An 11,712-nucleotide genomic window follows, 5' to 3' on the forward strand; every position below is an offset into this window, starting at 1 on the left:
GTAGACTAGCTGTCTAGGGGAGAGGGCAATCCAACGGAATAGCCAAGAAGCATGGGGGGGGGGGGGCTACAGGATGCCTATGATTTTGAATTTCAACGGAGTCCAGTCACCATGGTTATGTGTTTCTCCTCAATGTTCTGAGGTGTGAAGTCGGTAGAACTAATTATAATTAGTTAGGGTTTTGCCAGATAAATATATGAAAGGAGAGAGGGGTAAAGACATTGGGGATGTACACAAGGTCTGTGAATGGAACCTGGGTAGGGAGGGAAGTAAGGATACAGTGGAGGTAAGGGGTGATGAAGAAAGGTGTCAGGGTCAATGGATCCTGGGTCCTAGTGGGGTTGAGGACATTTTTTTTTTTTAAGGTTTACTTATTTATTTTTGAGAGAGAGAGAGAGCCAGGGAGGGGCAGAGAGAAAGGGAGACAGAGAATCTGGATCAGGCTCTGCACTGTCAGCACAGGGCCCAATTCAGGGCTCAAACACACAAACCATGAGATCATGACCCAAGAGAGTCAGGAGCTCAACCTACTGAGCCACCCAGGTGCCCCGGGTTGAGGACATTCCATAAGCAAATCTTGTCATTACAAATCTTTTTGGTCCCCAGGTGTTTAAGAGTAGATATTTCCTTGCCATCTTCTCATGTTACCTTCTTTATTCCCACTTTTTTTTCTTCTCCTTTCCGCAGTTTAAATAGCAAGTTCATGAGGGGTTGCTACTTGGTTTGCTGAGAAAGAGTGCAAATTTTTGTACTCCTGGCAAAGAAGGAGTTAAATGGTGTTATTTGGAAGTCCTTTTACATTATCCAGATTTGGTTTAGAGATAGGATTATGCTGATGTCCTTTATTTTTCTCCTTAATTTACAAAGAGCTCACTTATCTCAGACATTCTGGTGCTTGGTTGGAATTTTCTAAATAATACAACCTACTACAGAGCAATTTTTGGGGAGAGCTGCAATCTGACCCTTAAATTGGGGCAGGATTCTAGCAAAACAGAGCCCTCCTGGCTAGAGCCTCTGCTCAGATTCTTAACAGGAACACACTTCTCATCAGAATGGCTGCAGGAGATCAGATGACAGACAGTTCTATCAGTTTGTTGTGCTGGTCTTTCACTTACCTGAAAATGATCTTAAAATGTTTGCTTTCCAAATGCAGTGACACAGCAGTCTGTTTTCTAGAGACCTTACATTCAATAAACTCCTTACTCTGAATGTTTGCCCTGGCAATTCTGGAGGTGCTTTAAAGTAAAATGAGCAGTTCACAAAGGCACTGAAAGGACAGAGAACAATAGAATCTGCAAGATTTGGGGATCACGAAAAGTGAAAATGACCCACTGATATGTTCACCCCACCTGCCTTGCTGGAAGGGACCTCAAACAGTGTTCATGTTCATCTTTCTGCCTCCACATGGGACTGCAGCAAAGCTATTCTAGAAAGAGCTTTCTGCCCACTTGGAAATTAGGTCTAATGCTGTCAACGCTTTAGGAATTTTTAAAAGTTGATCGTATATTTATCTTTAAGCAGATTTACTCTTCCACACTTTTATTCGTCCTTCTATTGACTATTAAGGGATATTCCTAATTTGGAAAGTAATTCACTCTATGTAGCTGTTACAGACATTCCTAAGTTTTGAAATGATCCTGTTACCACAGGAAAGTTAATCATGATAATCTAGAGCTTAAGTCTTGACTTTTGGGTTTTAGTTTGTAAAAAGCACAGTTTTGTTTTGTTTTGTTTTGTTTTGTTTTGGTCAGGTGACTTGAATTCTCCCTAAATTCAACCCCTGACCTTTCCTGACACTGTGTAATAATGGTGGACAGAGAAATACAGCCAGAAGCCTTAAATCCCAACTCTGCTATTATAACCCACCTCATCACTGTTTATGTTATTATTAATTTATAGCCCTATTTTCTCAGCTATAAAATGTGAAAAAGCATACCTATGCCCCTAGATAAGTCAGGTAACAAATGTAAAAATCACTTTTAAAATGCTAAAACATTGTAAAAGTGTGTCTGTTTTTAGGGTTTATTCCCAAATGCCCTATGTTAGCTTGTTTGAGGTCTCCTTGGGCCCTTATCCTTCCCTGCTCCCCTTGTTTTTGCTCAAATTTCCCTCTCCTTTCCCTAGCGTCCAGCTGCCCTCCATGGAATGTTGTTGTAGCAGAAATCTCAGAGACTATACAAAAGCTAAAAATACAGCCAAGGAAGAAATTAATACCAGTGTACAGAGACCTTCTTCCTGCTAAACAGATTTCTTAGAGGGTGCTATGAGACTGGGAGAAGGAGGGGAGAGAGAGGAAAAAGCAGATGGGGATGGCAGTGATGAGAGCAGGAGAGGGGAGAAGGAAGAGTAAAGGAGGCAGGAAAGAATCCACTGGAAAAGTGGGAGTACACAACTCATATCTCCCCCAAGCCTCTGAACTGGTTGGGAAAGGAGGGGAAAAGGACAGTATAATTCCAACAAAACGTGGAAGTATATGAAAGGGAGTTTGTACAGAAAAGAGCAAAGTAAGCACAAGAATAAAATTCTTTTCAGGAAGAGCAGTATCAGACTGCATTGCAGGTAGGTGCTGTGATAAAGTTATGACACAATGTACACTTCTGAGAATAGTTTAGTAAGAAAATTTGATTCCTACAGCCAATTATTGAGAGAAAAGTGCAAATCACTGTTATATTTGTACTGCAGGTAAAATTGTTCTATGGCCAATAAAATAGAGAAAAGGGATTTGCTTAAAATGTGGTTGGGACACATGCTCTTACACTCTGTCCATGTGATAGAATATGGGAGATGAACTTGGAGGAACGCATATTCCCATCTGTGTGCTTTCCTCCCCCAAGGAATCCAGTGGCAGTCTGCAATAACTTAGAAGTAGGAGTTTTAGATGGACACCAGGTATGACAATTAGAAGAATGAAGGAATTGGAGGAGGAATCACCACTAAGGCATGAGCTAGGATTCACTGAGGGATTAGGGTGGCCTAGAAGGAGCAGCAATCCTATTAGAGGCTAGACTCTTTCTGGTGGAATTTCTTGAGAAGGAAAACTGCTAATACCTAGGCTACCTTGTAATTAAAGGAGGCTACCTTGTAATTGAACAAGCCCCTTTGCACACCTAGGTTCCCATGGAAACGTCACTCCCCAATCTTCAATCTCTTCTGACATGCAGCATAAAAGATGCCTTTCTCTGAGCCTGGGTAAAGACAGTAGCAGACCATCTTACGTCTTGGTCTCCCACCCCCACAAGACTATTTCAGAAACTAATATTAGAGGTAACAACCAGGATGGTGAGCTAAGGTTGGGAGAATTATATCCTGCACCTTCAAACTACCCCGGAACAAAACCACAAAGGTAAACTATTTCTGTTTCACATTGCAAAAGTACCCCATGACTCATCCTTTTTTTTTTTTTTTTTTCTTTTTAACTGGTCCTTCTCTTTCTGATCACATCCATCTCATCTCAGGCAAACCTAATCTTTGTTACCGCACTGGTAAGCAAAAATATTGGTTTCCCATGTAATGTTGTTTTGAACCAAGTTAATTTCACTCCTACTTTGGCTGCTCTGAAATCAGCCACTTTATGCAAAATTGAATGTAGATGCCTTATGTATAGTTTGAGCAAGGTGCCAGTGAAAAGAGAGGCTCTCTTTTGTTGGCTGGGGAGACTGGACTTTCCCATACAGTTCAAGTAACTATCCCAGCTACCAGACCTCTAGGCAGCTTTCATGACTATAGGCTCTCCGCTTATGCTCTGTGGCCAACAAAAAGAGAAATTCTAGGCTACCTCTTTGGCCTCAAATCTAGGGATGGATGCATGAATAAACAAAATGTGATATATACATACAATAGAATGTTGTTCATCCTGAAAAAGGAAGAGAATTCTGATATCTGACAACATGGACAAACCTTGAAGACATTATGCTAAGTGAAATAAGCCAGTCACAGAAAGACAATATTTTATGATTCCACTTATATGAGGTACTTAAACTAGTCAAATTCCTAGAGCTAAACAGTAAAATGGTAGTTTCCAAAGGCTATGGGGGAGGGAGGAATGGGGAGTTATTGTTTAATGGGGATGGAATTTCATTTTGGGAAGATGAAAGTTTTGGCGATGAATGGTGGCGATGGTAGCACAAAAATGTGCACATACGTAATGCCACTGAATGGTACACTTGAAAATAGTTAAGACGGTAAAATTTTACAGTATGTATATTTAAAAAAATTTTTTTAATAAAATTATTTAAAAATAAATACAGACTTTAGGGGCACCTGGGTGTCTCAGTCGGTTAAGCATCCGACTTCAGCTTAGGTCTTGATCTCGTGGTTCCTGAGTTTGAGCCCCGCTTTGGGCTTTTATGCTCATAGCTCAAAGCCTTGAGCCTGCTTCAGATTCTGTGTCTCCTTCTCTCTCTGCCCCTCCCCCACTCGCGCTCTGCCTCTCTCTCTCTCTCTCTCGCTCTCTCTCAGATAAATAATAAACATTAAAAAAAAACCTGATAAAATAAATACAGACTTTAAAAGTAAGATCATAATGTGAAAAAAAGAACGACAAGGAGCTGAAACCAAAGTCTGTACACAATGCGGGGAGCCACAAAGGACTGCCCTTGAAGTAGAAGAGCAGATACTGTGGACTCTATCAGATGTAGCAAGAAACCCTGCTGTCAGCTGGGCCATGAATCAAAAGAAATCAGAACCCAGACCTGTGCCACTCTTGGATATAAGGCATAAGTTCATATTCCCTGCCAGTTATAAGAATCCTAAGTAGACACTGGTGGCGGGAATGCAAACTGGTGCAGCCACTCTGGAAAACAGTGTGGAGGTTCCTCAAAAAACTAAAAATAGAACTACCCTATGACCCAGCAATAACACTGCTAGGAATTTACCCAAGGGATACAGGAGTGCTGATGCATAGGGGTACTCGTACCCCAATGTTTATAGCAGCACTTTCAACAATAGCCAAATTATGGAAAGAGCCTAAATGTCCATCAACTGATGAATGGATAAAGAAGATGTGGTTTCTATATACAATGGAATACTACTTGGCAATGAGAAAGAATGAAATCTGTCCATTTGCAGCAACGTGGATGGAACTGGAGGGTACTATGCTAAGTGAAATAAGTCAGTCAGAGAAAGACAGATATCATATGTTTTCACTCATATGTGGATCTTGAGAAACTTAACAGAAGACCATGGAGGAAGGGAAGGGGGAAAAATAGTTACGAACAGAGAGGGAGGGAGGCAAACCATACGAGTCTCTTAAATACAGAGAACAGGGGCGCCTGGGTGGCTCAGTCGGTTAAGCGGCCGACTTCAGCTCAGGTCACGATCTCGCGGTCCGTGAGTTCGAGCCCCGCATCGGGCTCTGGGCTGATGGCTCAGAGCCTGGAGCCTGCTTCTGATTCTGTGTCTCCCTCTCTCTCTGCCCCTCCCCCGTTCATGCTCTGTCTCTCTCTGTCTCAAAAATAAATAAAACGTTAAAAAAATTTTTTTTTAATTAAAAAAAAATACAGAGAACAAACTGAGGGTTGATGGGGGGTGGGGGAGAGGGGAAAGTGGGTGATGGGCATTGAGGAGGGCACTTGTTGGGATGAGCACTGGGTGTTATATGGAAACCAATTTGACAATAAATTATATTTTTTAAAAAAAGAACCCTAAGTGGAAAAACACACATAAAGAGAGATTCATGGGGGGACAAATAGACAGAACACTATGGCAATGACTTATTTTATTTTATTTTATTTTATTTTATTTTATTTTATTTTTATTTTTTAAATTTACATCCAAATTAGTTAGCATATAGTGCAACAATGATTTCAGGAGTAGATTCCTTAATGTCCCTTACCCATTTAGCCCATCCCCCCACAACCCCTCCAGTAACCCTCTGTTCTCCATATTTAAGAGTCTTTTATGTTTTGTCCCCTTCCCTGTTTTTATATTATTTTTGCTTCTCTTCCCTTGTGTTCATCTGTTCTGTGCCTTAAAGTCCTCATATGAGTGAAGTCATATGATATTTGTCTTTCTCTGACTGACTAATTTCGCTTAGCATAATACCCTCTAGTTCCATCCACGTAGTTGCAAATGGCAAAATTTCGTTCTTTTTGATTGCCAAGTAATACTCCATATATATCTATATATACCACATCTTCTTTATCCATTCATCCATCAGTGGACATTTGGGCTCTTTCCATACTTTGGTTACTGTTGATAGTGCTGCTATAAACATGGGGGTGCATGTGTCCCTTCAAAACAGCATACCTGTATCCCTTGGATAAATACCTAGTAGTGCAATTGCTGGGTCGTTAGGTAGTTTTATTTTTAGTTTTTTGAGAAACCTCCATACTGCTTTCCAGAGTGGCTGCACCAGTTTACATTCCCACCAGAAGTGCAAAAGAGATCCTCTCTCTCCGCATCCTCACCAACATCTGTTGTTGCCTGAGTTGTTCATGTTAGCCATTCTGACAGGTGTCAGGTGATATCTCATTGTGGTTTTGATCTGTATTTCCCTGATGATGAGTGATGTTGAGCATTTTTTCATGCGTCGGTTGGCCATCTGGATGTCTTCTTTGGAGAAGTTTCCATTCATGTCTTTTGCCCATTTCTTCACTGGATTATTTGTTTTTGGGGTGTTGAGTTTGACAAGTTCTTTATAGATTTTGGATACTAACCCTTTATATAATATGTCATTTTCAAATATCTTCTCCCATTCCGTAGGTTGCCTTTTAGCTTTGCTGATTGTTTCCTTCACTGTGCAGAAGCTTTTTATTTTGATGAGGTCCCAATAGTTCATTTTTGCTTTTGTTTCCCTTGCCTCTGGAGACATGTTGAGTAAGGGTAATGACATTTTAGATACAACACCGAAAGCATGTTCTAGGAAAGAAACAATTGGTAAGCTTGGTTTCATTAAATTGAAAAACTTGTGCTCTGTGAAGGACAATATCACTATCTTAGGAGATAGCTGCACCCCCATGTTTATTGCAGCATTATTTGCAATAGCTCAGACATGGAAACAACCTAAGTGTCCATCAACAGATGAATGGATAAAAAAATTGATAAAGAAAATATTACACACACACACACAGGAATATTATTCAGCCATAAAAAAGAAGGAAATCTTGTCATTTGAGACAACATGAATGGACCTTGAAGGCCTTATGCTAAGTGAAATAAACCAGACTGGGAAAGACAAATACTAGATCTGATCTCTCTTATATGCAGAATCTTTTTTAAAAATGCCAAACCCATTGAAACAGAGGATAGAATGGTAGTTATCAGGGGATAGGGGATGGGAGAAATGAGGACATATTGGTCAAAGAGTACAAACTTCCAGTTATAAAATGAATAATTTCTGGGAAATCTAATATTCAGCATGGTAGCTATAGTTAACAATACTATATTATATTCTTGAAAGTTGCAAAGAGAATAATAGATCTTAAATGTTTTCAGCACCAAAAATATGTAATTATGTGAGGTGATAGATGTGTTACCTAACTTTATTTTAATCATTTAACAATATATACATGTATCAAATGATCATGTTGTACACCTTAAGCTTACACAAGGTTATATATCAATTATATCTCAATAAAGCTGGAAAAATATAAACACTATGAAGGCTGGCATTCAGTTAAAAGAAAAAAAGAAAGACAATGAAAAAAATGAGAAAATAAGCCACAGGCTAGAGGTAAATATTTGCAAAAGACACATCTGATAAAGAAATTTATCCAAAAATATGCAAGGAACACTTAAAACCCAACAGTAAGAAAATGAACAATATGAATAAAAAATGGACAAAAGACCTGAACAGGTACTTCATGAAAGAATACATACAGATGGCAAGTAAGTATATGAAAATATGCTAAACATAATATGTCATTAAGGAATTGCAAATTAAAACGACAATGTGATAGTACTATACACCTATTAGAACGGGCAAAATCCAAAATACTGACACCAAATGCTAACAAGGATATGGAGCAAACAGGAACTCTTTCTTAGTCACTGCTGGAACACAAAATGGTACAGCCATTTAAAAAGACAGTTTGGCAGTTTCTTACAAAACTAAATGTACTCTTACCATATGATCCAGCAATCGCAATTCTTAGTATCTACCCAAAGGACTTGAAAACCTCTCCACACAGAAACTTACACACAAATGTTTACAGCGGCTTTATTCATAACTGCCAAAACTTGGAAGCAACTAAGATGTCCCTCAGTAGGTGAGGGATAAATATACTGTGGTACAATCATGCAATGGAATGTTTTTCAGTTTAAAAAGAAATGAGCTACCTAGCCACAAAAAGATGTGGATAACCTTAAATGGTATTACAAAGTGAAGGAAGCCAATCTGAAAGGCTACATAAATATAATCCAACTATATAACATTCTGGAAAAGGGAAAACTATGGAGACAGTAAAAAGATCAATGGTTGCCAGGGGTTAGGGAAGAGGGAGAGATGAATGGCAGAGCACAGGAGTTTGGGGACAGTGAAACTTTTCAGTTTGATGAAGCAATGGTAGATACATGTCATTATACATTTGCCAAAGCTCATAGAATGTACAACACCAAGAGTTAAACTTAAGGTAAGATGTGATCATTGGGCGATAAGAGGATTCATAGATTGTAACAAAATATACCACTATTGTGTGGGATGTCAATAGTATAGGAAATTGTGGGTGTGGGGACAGGGGATACATGGGAACTCTCTGTACTTTCCACTGTAAGTTGAAAATGCTCTAAAAACATTTTTTTATTGTCAGTAAGGTCACAGGATATAAAATCAATATACAGAAATCCATTGCATTTCTATACACTAATAATGAGGTAGCAGAAAGAGAAATTAAGAAAACAATACCATTTACAATTATACCAAAAATAAAATAAACTTAACGAAGGAAGTGAAAGACGTACTCTGAAAACTATAAAACATTGATGAAAGGAATTGAAGATGACACAAATAGATATTTCTTGCTCATGGATCAGAAGAACAAATATTGTTAAAATGTCCTACCCAAAGCAATCTACAGATTTAATGCAATCCCTATCAAAATATCAATAGCATTTTTCATAGAACTAGAATAATCCTAAAATTTGCATGGAATCACTAAAGACCCCGAATAGCCAAAGCAATCTTGAAAAATAAAAATAAAACTGGAGATATCACTATCCCAGATTTCAAGAAATACATAAAACTGTAGTAATCAAAACAGTATGGCACTGGCACAAAAATAAACACATGGGTCAATGGAACAGAATAGAGAGCTGAGAAATAAATTCACAATTATATAGTCAATTAATCTTCAACAAAGGAAGGAAGAATATGCAGTGGGAAAAAAGATAGTCTCTTCAACAAATGCTGTTAGGAAAACTGGACAGCAACACGCATAAGTATGAAACTAGACCCACTTTCTCACGCCATATACAAAAAACAAACTCAAAATGGTTAAAGACCTAAATATGAGACCTGAAACCATAAAAATCCTAGAAGAGAGCATAGGTAGTAATAGCTAAGATATTGGCCGTAGCAACATTTTTCTAGATATGTCTCCTGAAGCCAAGGGGGGGGGGGGGGTGAAGCAAAAATAAACTATTGGGACTACATCAAAATAAAAAGCTTCTGCACAGTGAAGAAAACAATCAACACAACTAAAAGACAACCTACTGAATGGGAGATGTTATTTGCAAATGACATATCCAATAAAAGGTTTGTATGCAAAATATATAAAGAACTTATAAAACTTAACACCAAATAACAAATAATCCAATTTAAAAATGGGCAGAAGACATGAGATTTTTGCTCCAAAGAAGACATATAAATGTCCGACACATGAGAAGATGCTCAACATCACTCATCATCACAGAAATGCAAATCAAAACCACAACGAGGGGCACCTGGGAGGCTTAGTCAGTTAAGCAGCCGACTTCAGCTCAGGTCATGATCTCCAGCTTGTGAGTTGGAGCCTCATGTGGGGCTCAGTGCTGACAGCTTAGAGCCAGGAGCCTGCTTTGGTTTCTGTGTCTCCCTCTCTCTCTCTTCCCCTCCCTGCTCACGCTCTGTATCTCTCTCCTTCAAAAATAAATGAACATTAAAAAAAATTTTAAAAACCCACAATGAGCTATAACCTCATACTTGTCAGAATGGCTAAAATCAAATCCATAAGAAACAAGTGTTGGTGAGGCTGTGGAGAAAAAGGAACCTTTGTGCACTGTTGGGGGAAATGCAAACTGGTGCAGACACTATGGAAAATAGTACTGAAGTTCCTCAAAAAATTAAAACTTACCATATGATCCAGTAATTCCACTACTGGGTATTTACCTAAAGAATATGAAAAAACTAATTCAAAAAGATGTATGCAACCCTATATTTATTGCAGCATCATTTAAAATAGCCTAATTCCTGCTTTGTCAAAGATGAGTTGGCTATACGTTTGTGGGTCTAGTTCTGGGGTTTCTATTCTAATAAATAAATTTTCATTGTTTTATAAAAAAATAAATAAAATAAAATAAAATAAAATAGCCTAATTATGGAAGCAGCCCAAGTGTCCATCAGTAGATGAATGAATAAAGATGTGGTATAGGGACTCCTGGGTTGCTCAGTGGATTAGGCATCCTACTTCGGCTCAGGTCATGATCTTGCTTCCGAATCTGTGTCTCCCACTCTCTCTGCTCCTCCCCTGCTCAGGCTCTGTCTATCTCTCTCTTAAAAAATAAATAAACATTAAAAAAATATTTTAAAGAATATGTGGTATATATACACAATGGGATATTACAAATATTACATGATTTCACAAATATGTGGAATTTGAGAAACAGAAAAAAAAAGAAAGAAAAAGAAAGAGAGAAATAAACCAAAAACAGGTTCTTATTTATAGAGAACAAACTAGTTCCCAGAGGGGAGGTGGATAGGAGGATCGGTGAAATAGGTGAAGGGGATTGAGAGTGCACTTATCTTGATGAGCAGTGAACAATGTAGACTATAATGTTGAATCACTATATTTTATACACTAATATAATACTGTATGTTAACTATACTGAAATTAAATTTTAAATAAATAAATTTCTCTGAAAAAAAAGGAATATGAAAACACTAATTCAAAAAGTCATATGCACCCTTATGTTTATTGCAGCATTACTCACAATAGCCAGATTATGGAAGCAGCCCAATTTCCATCAATAGATGAATGTATAAAGATGTAATATACACACACACACACACACACACACACACACACACACACACACATATATATAACGGAAAATTACTCAGACATAAAAAAGAATGAAATCTTGCCATTTGCAACAACAAAGGTGGATGTAGAGGGTATAATGCTAAGTGAAATAAGTCAGTCAGAGAAAGACAAATACCATATGATTTCATTCATATGTGGAATTTGAGAAACAAAATAAATGAACAAAGAGAAAAAAAGAAATAAATCAAAAGCACACTCTTAACTATATAGAACCTCCTGATGGTTATTAGAGGGGAGGTAGGTGGAGGGATTGGTGAAATAGGTGAAGGGGATTAAGAGTACACTTATTATGATGAGCACTGAGTAATGTATAGAACTGTTGAATCACTATAGTGTACACTTTAAGTTAATATAACACTGTGTGTTAACTGTAATGAATTTAAATTAAACTTGAAAAAAACTTACAATATCACCTCACATCAGTCAGAATGGCTAAAACCAAAAACACAAGAAACAACAGGTGTTTGTAAGGATG

Source organism: Panthera tigris, chromosome B3, assembly GCF_018350195.1.
Source record: "Panthera tigris isolate Pti1 chromosome B3, P.tigris_Pti1_mat1.1, whole genome shotgun sequence".
NCBI lineage: Eukaryota > Metazoa > Chordata > Mammalia > Carnivora > Felidae > Panthera > Panthera tigris.